Genomic DNA, 11,551 nt, shown 5'->3' with positions numbered 1-11,551 from the left:
CTTGGCAAGTGTCTGATGTAATGCGTGAGTGTTTTGGCCCAGAAGATGGCCTCGAATCGGAAAACGTTCAACACAAAAGTTTTTCGTCTCGTCAAAACGGTAAACTTTGCTTTTGGACACATTTTCATCCGAGGTCGTTTACTGCCTCAAAAACCTTGCCGGGGAAAGCTTGCCGCCGTGAACAGTAACCTTGCCGGGGAAAGCTTGCCGCCGTGAACAGTAACCTTGCCGGGGAAAGCTTGCCGCCGTGAACAGTAACCTTGCCGGGGAAAGCTTGCCGCCGTGAACAGTAACCTTGCCAGGGGAGAGCTTGCCGCCGTGAACAGTAACCTTGCCGGGGAAAGCTTGTCGCCGTGAACAGTAGAAACTGTCGAGGCCAATCCGACCAGATGCTGAAGATGGGCTCAAATACTTATCTAGATGGCTTCGGATGAAGAAGTGTTCAACACAGGAGTTGTTCGTAACGTTGAAACGGTCAACTTTGCTTTTGGAGTCATCATCATCCGACGTAGTATACGACCTGCAGAGACGCTGCAAGAGTCGGACGGTCCAGTCAGCTACATGAACGAGTCCGACTCGAAATTAGAGATGACCCCATGGAGTATTCAAGATGGCCTTATTTGGAAAAGTGATCAACATACGGATTGTTGGCCTCGTCGAAGCACACATAATTGATATTTGAACTGTCTCCATCGGAGGTCATATGCAGATTCCACAGCCCACGCAAGGAGCAAGACGGAAGATTGGACCAGATTCAGGCTGAATCCGAGTGGGACCAGAACTAGGATTCTAGGACGTGAATTGATGTAATTTTCTTGTAAGGAAAACCTAGATAAATCCTTTGCTTGTACGGGAAGTCCAGCCGCCTCTTATATATGTTGGGGGTGACGGCCAATTGAACAACACACAATCGAACAAATCAATATACTACTTTTTCATATACGTTTTATCTCTCCACCGTTTTTCTATCTCGTTCTTCGCTGTTCTTCATGTTTGAGAGCTGCGAATTCCGAGGCTCTAGGGGCGAGCGAATCGACCTAGGGCAGCCCATAGCCGCCGCACTCCCTGACGGGGTCCCTCCCGGGGGTGTGGGGTTTTCGGGTCTGCAAAAGCGCCCGTCGACTGTCTTGCGTATCGCGCTGTCGGTCGGGTCTCCTTCGACGTGAGCTGCGGTGCATCACCCCCGGCGTCGAGGGTACACGTGACGTGTTCATGTGTCAACATCATGTTTATTGTAATACGGTTATTCATTTAAGTAAGAGAATAAATTGTTGTTCTGTTTACATGAATAAAACCTTATATGGTTACACACCCAATGAAAACAGTTTGTTGGATCTCGATCGTAGTGATACACATAATCATAATATTGAAACCAAAAGATGCAAAGTTAATAATGATAGTGCAACTTATTTGTGGCACTGCCGTTTAGGTCATATTGGTGTAAAGTGCATGAAGAAACTCCATGCTGATGGGATTTTGGAATCACTTGATTATGAATCACTTGATGCTTGCGAACCATGCCTCATGGGCAAGATGACTAAGACTCCGTTCTCCGGAGCGAGCAACTGACTTATTGGAAATAATACATACTGATGTATGCGGTCCGATGAGTGTTGAGGCTCACGGCAAGTATCGTTATTTTCTGAACTTCACAGATGATTTGAGCAGATATGGGTATATCTACTTGATGAAACATAAGTCTGAAACATTTGAAAAGTTCAAAGAATTTCAGAGTGAAGTGGAAAATCATCGTGACAAGAAAATAAAGTTTCTACGATTTGATCGCGGAGACAAATATTTGAGTTACGAGTTTGGTCTTCAATTAAAGCAATGTGGAATAGTTTCACAAACTCATGCCACCTGGAACACCATAGCATAATGGTGTGTCCGAATGTCATAACCGTACTTTATTAGATGTGGTGCGATCTATGATGTCTCTTACCGATCTACCACTATCGTTTTGGGGATATGCATTAGAGACAGCTGCATTCACGTAAAATAGGGCACCATCTAAGTCCGTTGAGACGACACAATATGAACTGTGGTTTGGCAAGAAACCAAAGTTGTCGTTTCTTAAAGTTTGGGGTTGTGATGCTTATATGAAAAAGTTTCATCCTAATAAAGCTCAAACCCAAATCGGAGAAATATGTCTTCATAGGATACCCAAAGGAGACTGTTGGGTACACCTTCTATCACAAATCCGGAGGCAAGACTTTTGTTGCTAAATTCGGAGTTTTTCTAGAGAAGGAGTTTCTCTCGAAAGAAGTGAGTGGGAGGAAAGTAGAACTTGATGAGGTAACTGTACCTGCTCCCTTATTAGAAAGTCATCACAGAAATCTGTTCCTTTGACTACTACACCAATTAGTGAGGAAGCTAATGATGATGATCATGTAACTTCAGATCAAGTTACTACCAAATCTCGTAGGTAAACCAGAGTGAGATCCGCACCAGAGTGGTACGGTAATCCTGTTCTGGAAGTCATGTTACTAGACCATGACGAACTTGCGAACTATGAGGAAGCGATGATGAGCCTAGATTCCGCGAAATGGTTTGAGGCCATGAAATCTGAGATATGATCCATGTATGAGAACAAAGTATGGACTTTGATGGATTTTCCCGATGATCGGCAAGCCATAGAAAATAAATGGATCTTCAAGAGGAAGACGGACGCTGATAGTAGTGTTACTATCTACAAAGCTAGAATTGTCGCAAAAGGTTTTCGACAAGTTCAAGGTGTTGACTACGATGAGATTCTCTCACTCGTATCTATGCTTAAGTCTGTCCGAATCATGTTAGCAATTGTCGCATTTTATGAAATCTGGCAAATGGATAAACAAAACTGCATTCCTTAATGGATTTATTAAAGAAGAGTTGTATGTGATGCAACAAGATGGTTTTTTCAATCCTAAAGGTGCTAACAAAATATGCAAGCTCCAGCGATCCATTTATGGACTGGTGCAAGCATCTCGGAGTTAGAATATACGCTTTGATAAGTTGATCAAAGCATATAGTTTTATACAGACTTGCGGTGAAGCCTGTATTTACAAGAAAGTGAGTGGGAGCACTACAACATTTCTGATAAATATATGTGAATGACACATTGTTGATCGGAAATAATGTAGAATTATTCTACAAAGCATAAAGGAGTGTTTGAAAGGAGTTTTTCAAAGAAAGACCTCGGTGAAGCTGCTTACATATTGAGTATCAAGATCTATAGAGATAGATCAAGACGCTTGATAAGTCTTTTCAATGAGTACATACCTTGACAAGATTTTGAAGTAGTTCAAAATGGAACAGTCAAAGAAAAAGTTTCTTGCCTGTGTTACAAGGTATGAGGTTGAGTAAGACTCAAAGCCCGACCACGGCAGAAGATAGAAAGAGAATGAAAGTCATTCCCTATGCCTCAGCCATAGGTTCTATAAAGTATGCCGTGCTGTGTACCAGATCTATTGTATACCCTACACTGATTGGCATGGGATTACAATAGTGATCTAGGAGTAGATCACTGGACAGCGGTCAAAATTATCCTTAGTGGAATAAGGATATGTTTCTCGATTATGGAGGTGACAAAAAGGTTCGCCGTAAAGGGTTACGTCGATGCAAGTTTTGACACTGATCTGGATGACTCTAAGTCACGATCTAGATACATATTGAAAGTGGGAGAAATTAGCTAGAGTAGCTCCGTGCAGAGCATTGTAGACATAGAAAATTGCAAAATACATAACGGATCTGAATGTGAAAGACCGTTGACTAAGATTCTCTCACAAGCAAAACATGATCACACCTTAGTACTCTTTGGGTGTTAATCACATAGCGATGTGAACTAGATTACCAAATCTAGTAAACCCTTTGGGTGTTGGTCACATGGCGATGTGAACTATGGGTGTTAATCACATGATGATGTGAACTATCGATGTTAATCACATGGTGATGTGATCTAGATTATTGACTCTGGTGCAAGTGGGAGACACTACAAGAAATATGTCAACTTATGACCACCACTATTGGTCACTGAATGGTCACAAATTTCCATTTATGACCTTTTTGTGACCAAAAACATAAGGTCAAAAGCTGGCCGTCGTAAACTGACTATAGCGACCTTTCTTCTGGAATGGTCGTAGACGTTTATGACCAAAATATTCCTACTGTGGCGTTTTGGTCACTAGCAACCTCCCCAGGCCACGTAGGCATCCAGCGTGGCAAGCTGATGTGGCACAAGATTCAGCCCGGTCCAATTCGGTGTTTATATGGGCCGAGCCCATTAATTCGGCCTTTTTAGTGTATTTTTTCCTGTCAATTTTTGGTCAACTTCATGGGCCAAGCCCAACATTGAAGCCTTTTTATTTTTGGGCCGTGGCCTTTTTTTCTCAACAATTTCAGTTTTCTTTTTTTATAAAATGAGTTCACTAGTTAGGTGGGTCCCCATTGTCAGATTCTGGTACTGGGTCCTAGCTGTCAGAGCCATATTCTTTATTTTCTAATTTGATGTAAATAAATACCTAGTATTTAAATTGGCACACAAAACACACGAAATATTTCAAATATTATCAACCATCAAAGTGTTACATCATATAACACACATACAAATGTGATAGCATCAAGTTTACAATCAGATAACAAGCTCCACAGGTGTACAATCACATGAACAGATTCTGCTACATCATATAACACACATACAAATAGGAGCAGCATAAAGGGCTTCATTACTCTCAGAACTAGCTCCAATGAGCTAGAACTACTCTTCCTCTGACTTCTTTGTCCTGATGCTCACGAAGAAGCAAGAAAGCCCAGCATTTGCACCTTACAGGAGAAAATGTTTAGGAACAAAATAGAAGTAAATCTAACAGTAAATAACAGAATAGTGAAGTTAATGAGACATTTTAGAATCAACTTGACAGTTGACAGTAATGTTTGCTTTGGACACATCCAAAACTAAAATTATACATAAATGCCTAATCTCCAATGCCCAATGCCTCAGTTTAGTAAATCTGCAGATTCTGACAAATCTCATCATCTTGAAGACAACAAAGCCTGCTTGGTAATATTTTAGGCGTTAATAATGCTTTACTCATAAAAGAACATTGCCAAAGTGATTAGATGGCATTGGAAAACTCAAAAGATAAGCCATATAGCTTTGTTTAATATTACTAAGATATATATCCATTAGTTTGTTTTAACATGGAACCCAAGAGTATGTGACTCTAGCACCCTCAGAAAGTTGTTAATATGCCATCATACTAGCTGATAGACAAACATTCCAGGAAGAATATATGCTTGTTTAACAGGTACAATCGGTACTACTATCTCTAACAGACAAATTTAAAGTTTTTTATACATTTATTTTCTATTAGCAAAACTGAATATGCTACTTCCTGATTCTTGGTTGCATAGTCCAGCTAGCTACACCAGTTTGCTCTCATGCAAAAATTTCACAGAAATGCAGATTTATGGATCGAATGTATGATAAAGCAGCAGAAATGCAGATATATGTCTATGAAACAATAGGTCAACTAGAGATTCATGTCTACAATTTGCTAGATAAGAAAATAACAAGTCAGGATATAGAACATGGTTTTAATTTGTTCTTTGCATATTACATCAGTATTCTGTTGCAGGGTTCTGGTACATCATGATCTACATGCACATGAGATAGATGGACTTGGCACACATGAGATGACGGTGGAAGGAGGAGGAGCAGGGCATACCTAAGGTGTCCAGGTCCTGCAGCTCATCAGAGATGTTGCAGGCTCACCGGCATCGACAACCACCGCAACAGCAAGCTGGATGACATACAAACTGAAGTTGCGTTCATTCAGTTGCAAAACAACAAAGTTTGCTAGTTCCTGTCCATCAACAATCACACAAGCATCACTTGTACAGCAGCAGGAGCAAAATCGATATGAGTTAGAAGGAGCAGAGCTCAACTAGTACAGCCAACAGAGCTCAACTAGTACATCGCAGTACACATGAACCATCTATTCCACGGCACAAGAGTAAAATCTTGCTATAACCAGTAGATTATCCCCTAACAAAAGCTAATTAGGCACCAATACACAAGGCACAGCAAGCACATACTAAATAAGCCACGACCATAATACATGAGTACTAAACAGATCTTGTATAACAGGTTTTTCAGTCATGAATTTTCAGAAGCAGAACTGGCATGTTTGTTGAAAGTGTTTATCATCACAGCCATGGTCAAACAGAACACATGAATCTAAAAGAATGACAATAATGAGACTGTCTCTTTTTGTCTCATATTAAGAAATTCAACCATGTTTTCCCTTGTCCTTCATGAATTTATCAGAAGCACGGGTAAGGTTCAAATCACTGCCACTAATCCAAAGAAATGGCAAACGCTGCAAAGGGTTGGCAAGTAAACCATTTCTCTATCCGCGCCCACTACATCCCCCTTAGACCAAGTGCAACAAAGAGGGATAATAGAAGTTAAGTGCAAACAGGACAAAAAGCAAAAGAATTTAAAAAATGTAACTTATGAGAAGAACAAAGTGCACAATTTTTTTCTCTCAGATGCCAACCACAAGGGTAGCACAGATGATGCACACACATCAACATGGCATCAGTTCAGACCGCCCGTCTGCTTGTACTCTCTTCATAGAGAAATATTTTAGACCAAAAAATTATCAACAAAGATCAAAGCAACTTAAAAAATATGAACATATTTGTCCAGTCATTAGGTGTCCAAAAAGATGGTGTTTTATTCGGTTTTCATCATTGTCCAGCCATATTCTATACATAGTAAACAACAGAATAAAAAACTAAAAAATAGATGACATGTAAGTTCGAAAGTATTAAAAAAAATTACAGTCAAGCTGTTTAATTTGTCCTCAGAATTGCAGAATGACAGCATGGGCGCACTACGACCAATCAGTCCCGAAAGATGGTATGATTAACAGGTTTTTCATCACCGGACAAATAGAACAGTAACACAAACAAATAGGTCTACAAAACAGAACTTAAATTACTACAAAAAATAAAATCTGACAAAAGAAGACAGAAAAGGAACGACAATAATAGTAATACGTGAGAACATCCCTCACATCATTCACTTTAGCGACTCATCTTTTCAAGCATTCAATCAAATCATCTTTTCAAGCATGCAAGTGGTATCCAAAATTTGGATATAGGTAGTACGCTCATGTGGTGAATTTTGTGAATCTATACTCTACATCTACCAAAAGGATCGCTCCCCTCACATGCAAATATAATTCAGTCCAATTGACTTCCTTCTCCCCTCACATGCATAAGTCAAGAGCAGACCATCTAAACAGGCGGATCAGACCTTCACCTTGGGAGAGAGGCGAGTGCTACCTGTTGCCGTGTCGTCGTCGAGCTCGGGTGGTCCTCCTCCTCCTCGAGCAGGACAAGGTTGTTCCTCCCCTACACTCCAATGGCCATCTTCTCCAAGGACATCTATAAGGGCAGAACACACCATTGATGCAAGTGTCACTAAGATAGTTTCAGTCAAAGTTAAAGCAAATGTAAACATGCAAACTGAGCCAAACTGAGGTGCATATTCATATGTGTGTGTATGTAGAGATGCAAGTGCCATCTGAATTTTGGGGAACCAAAGCGTGATTGTTGTTGTTGCTACTTTAGCAGCAACAACATCCTCAAAGTCAAACTGCGAAAAAAATCATTCATATGCAGCAGCCCAAACTCAACTTTGAGAGAGAGGACTGATTAACATTTTTTTGTTGGGTCGAATTTTTCACAAATTTAGATAGAAGGACTCCATAAGCTATCAGAATAAATCATAGAGAGGCTGGTCGAACTAGTTGGCGCACTCAAACGATACAAGAGAGCGGCCCGATGAACAACTAAGCAAGCATACACAGCAAGTAAAACTACATCACCAATATTATGTAATTAACTGGAAGCTCTTGTTCATCATACCAGTACAAATGTACTACCCCGATGGATCCCATTCTTTCACCGAACGGATCACACGGAAGGATCGATCTCTCCATGCCAATGATCGTTCTCTTAATTTTTTTTACCGGTCCAGAGAAGCCCAACCAGCGTAGCATGGCATCGGAACAGCCGGTAGAAGCCTAGCCAGTGTAGCGTGATACGAGTGACACTATGAGCATGTTGGGGAACGTAGTAATTTCAAAAAAATTCCTACGCACACGCAAGATCATGTGATGCATAGCAACGAGATGGGAGAATGTTGTCTACATACCCAACGTAGACCGACTGCGGAAGCGCTGACACGACGTAGAGGAAGTAGTCGTACGTCTTCACGATCCAACCGATCAAGCACTGAAGCTACGGCACCTCCGAGTTCGAGCACACGTTCAGCTCGATGACGATCCCCGGACTCCGATCCAGCAAAGTGTCGGGGAAGAGTTCCGTCAGCACGACGGCATGGTGACGATCTTGATGAACTACAGCAGCAGGGCTTCGCCTAAACTCCGCTACAGTATTATCGAGGAATATGGTGGCAGGGGGCACCGCACACGGCTAAGGAATAGATCACGTGGATCAACTTGTGTGTCTAGAGGTGTCCCCTGCCTCCGTATATAAAGGAGCCAAGGGGGAGGGCTGGCCGGCCAAGGAGGAGGGCGCAGGAGAGTCCTACTCCCTCTGGGAGTAGGATTCCCCCTCCAATCCTAGTCCAACTAGGATTCCTCGGAGGGGAAAAGAGGAGGAGGGGGCCGGCCACCTCTCCTAGTCCTAATAGGACTAGGGGAAGGGGGAGGCGCGCAGCCCATCTAGGGCAGCCCCTTCTCTTTTCCACTAAGGCCTACTATGGCCCATATAGCTCCCGGGGGGTTCCGGTAACCCTCCCGGTAGTCCGGTAAAATCCAGATTTCACCCGGAACACTTCCGATGTCCAAACATAGGCTTCCAATATATCAATCTTTACGTCTCGACCATTTCGAGACTCCTTGTCATGTCCTTGATCACATCCGGGACTCCGAACAACCTTTGGTACATCAAAATGCATAAACTCATAATATAACTGTCATCGTAACCTTAAGCGTGCGGACCCTACGGGTTCGAGAACAATGTAGTCATGACCGAGACATGTCTCCGGTCAATAACCAATAGCGGGACCTGGATGCCCATATTGGCTCCTACATATTTTACGAAGATCTTTATCGGTCAGACCGCATAACAACATACGTTGTTCCCTTTGTCATCGGTATGTTAATTGCCCGAGATTTGATCGTCGGTATCCAATACCTAGTTCAATCTCGTTACCGGCAAGTCTCTTTACTCGTTCCGTAATACATCATCTCACAACTAACATATTAGTTGTAATGCTTGCAAGGCTTATGTGATGTGTATTACCGAGAGGGCCCAGAGATACCTCTCCGACAATCGGAGTGACAAATCCTAATCTCGAAATACGCCAACCCAACATCTACCTTTGGAGACACCTGTAATACTCCTTTATAATCACCCAGTAACGTTGTGACGTTTGGTAGCACCCAAAGTGTTCCTCCGGCAAACGGGAGTTGCATAATCTCATAGTTATAGGAACATGTATAAGTCATGAAGAAAGCAGTAGCAACATACTAAACGATCGGGTGCTAAGCTAATGGAATGGGTCATGTCAATCAGATCATTCAACTAATGATGTGACCTCGTTAATCAAATAACAACTCATTGTTCATGGTTAGGAAACATAACCATCTTTGATTAACGAGCTAGTCAAGTAGAGGCATACTAGTGACACTTTGTTTGTCTATGTATTCACACATGTATTATGTTTCTGGTTAATACAATTCTAGCATGAATAATAAACATTTATCATGATTATAAGGAAATAAATAATAACTTTATTGTTGCCTCTAGGGCATATTTCCTTCAGGCTCCCACTTGCACTAGAGTCAATAATCTAGATTACACTGTAATGATTCTGACACCCATGGAGCCTTGGTGCTGATCATGTTTTGCTCGTGGAAGAGGCTTAGTCAACGGGTCTGCAACATTCAGATCCGTATGTATCTTGCAAATCTCTATGTCTCCCACCTGGACTAGATCCCGGATGGAGTTGAAGTGTCTCTTGATGTGTTTGGTCCTTTTGTGAAATCTGGATTCCTTTGCCAAGGCAATTGCACCAGTATTGTCACAAAAGATTTTCATTGGACCCGATGCATTAGGTATAACACCTAGATCGGATATGAACTCCTTCATCCAGACTCCTTGGTTCGCTGCTTCCGAAGCGGCTATGTACTTCGCTTCACATGTAGATCCCGCTACGACGCTTTGTTTAGAACTGCACCAACTGACAGCTCCACCGTTTAATGTAAACACGTATCCGGTTTGCGATTTAGAATCGTCCGGATCAGTGTCAAAGCTTGCATCAACGTAACCTTTTACGGTGAGCTCTTTGTCACTTCCATATACGAGAAACATATCCTTAGTCCTTTTCAGGTATTTCAGGATGTTCTTGACCGCTGTCCAGTGATCCACTCCTGGATTACTTTGGTACCTCCCTGCTAAACTTATAGCAAGGCACACATCAGGTCTGGTACACAGCATTGCATACATGATAGATCCTATCGCTGATGCATAGGGAACATCTTTCATGTTCTCTCTACCTTCTGCAGTGGTCGGGCATTGAGCCTTACTCAACTTCACACCTTGTAACACAGGCAAGAATCCTTTCTTTGCTTGATCTATTTTGAACTTCTTCAAAATCTTGTCAAGGTATGTGCTTTGTGAAAGTCCAATTAAGCGTCTTGATCTATCTTTATAGATCTTAATGCCTAATATATAAGCAGCTTCACCGAGGTCTTTCATTGAAAAACTTTTATTCAAGTATCCCTTTATGCTATCCAGAAATTCTATATCATTTCTAATCAGCAATATGTCATCCACATATAATATCAGAAATGCTACAGAGCTCCCACTCACTTTCTTGTAAATACAGGCTTCTCCGAAAGTCTGTATAAAACCAAATGCTTTGATCACACTATCAAAACATTTATTCCAACTCCGAGAGGCTTGCACCAGTCCATAAATGGATCGCTGGAGCTTGCACACTTTGTTAGCTCCCTTTGGATCGACAAAACCTTCCGGTTGCATCATATACAACTCTTCTTCCAGAAATCCATTCAGGAATGCAGTTTTGACATCCATCTGCCAAATTTCATAATCATAAAATGCGGCAATCGCTAACATGATTCAGACGGACTTAAGCATCGCTACGGGTGAGAAGGTCTCATCGTAGTCAATCCCTTGAACTTGCCGAAAACCTTTTGCGACAAGTCGAGCTTTGTAGACAGTAACATTACCATCAGCGTCAGTCTTCTTCTTAAAGATCCATTTATTCTCAATTGCTTGCCGATCATCGGGCAAGTCAACCAAAGTCCATACTTTGTTCTCATACATGGATCCCATCTTAGATTTCATGGCTTCAAGCCACTTTGCGGAATCTGGGCTCACCATCGCTTCTTCATAGTTTGTAGGTTCATCATGATCTAGTAGCATGACTTCCAGAACAGGATTACCGTACCACTCTGGTGCGGATCTTACGCTGGTTGATCTACGAGGTTCAGCAGTATCTTGATCT

General features: G+C 41.9%; 3 non-coding genes across 3 annotated transcripts; all 3 read right to left on the bottom strand.

The window, feature by feature from the left end:
• Window positions 1-6,107: 6,107 nt before the first annotated feature.
• Window positions 6,108-6,198, bottom strand: LOC123109175 (small nucleolar RNA Z223). Its single transcript, XR_006452471.1, has one exon. It is a non-coding gene; the product is annotated as a small nucleolar RNA Z223 (small nucleolar RNA).
• A 53-nt stretch (window positions 6,199-6,251) lies between these two features.
• LOC123109395 (small nucleolar RNA U36a) lies at window positions 6,252-6,336 on the bottom strand. Its single transcript, XR_006452627.1, has one exon. It is a non-coding gene; the product is annotated as a small nucleolar RNA U36a (small nucleolar RNA).
• A 507-nt stretch (window positions 6,337-6,843) lies between these two features.
• LOC123109149 (small nucleolar RNA SNORD96 family) lies at window positions 6,844-6,935 on the bottom strand. Its single transcript, XR_006452440.1, has one exon. It is a non-coding gene; the product is annotated as a small nucleolar RNA SNORD96 family (small nucleolar RNA).
• Window positions 6,936-11,551: the final 4,616 nt, after the last annotated feature.

The sequence above is a fragment of the Triticum aestivum genome, chromosome 5A (genome assembly GCF_018294505.1).
Source record: "Triticum aestivum cultivar Chinese Spring chromosome 5A, IWGSC CS RefSeq v2.1, whole genome shotgun sequence".
In the NCBI taxonomy this organism is placed as follows: Eukaryota; Viridiplantae; Streptophyta; class Magnoliopsida; order Poales; family Poaceae; genus Triticum; species Triticum aestivum.
The sequence above is the reverse complement of the archived record's forward strand: the minus strand, read 5'-3'. Positions and strand labels throughout refer to the sequence as shown.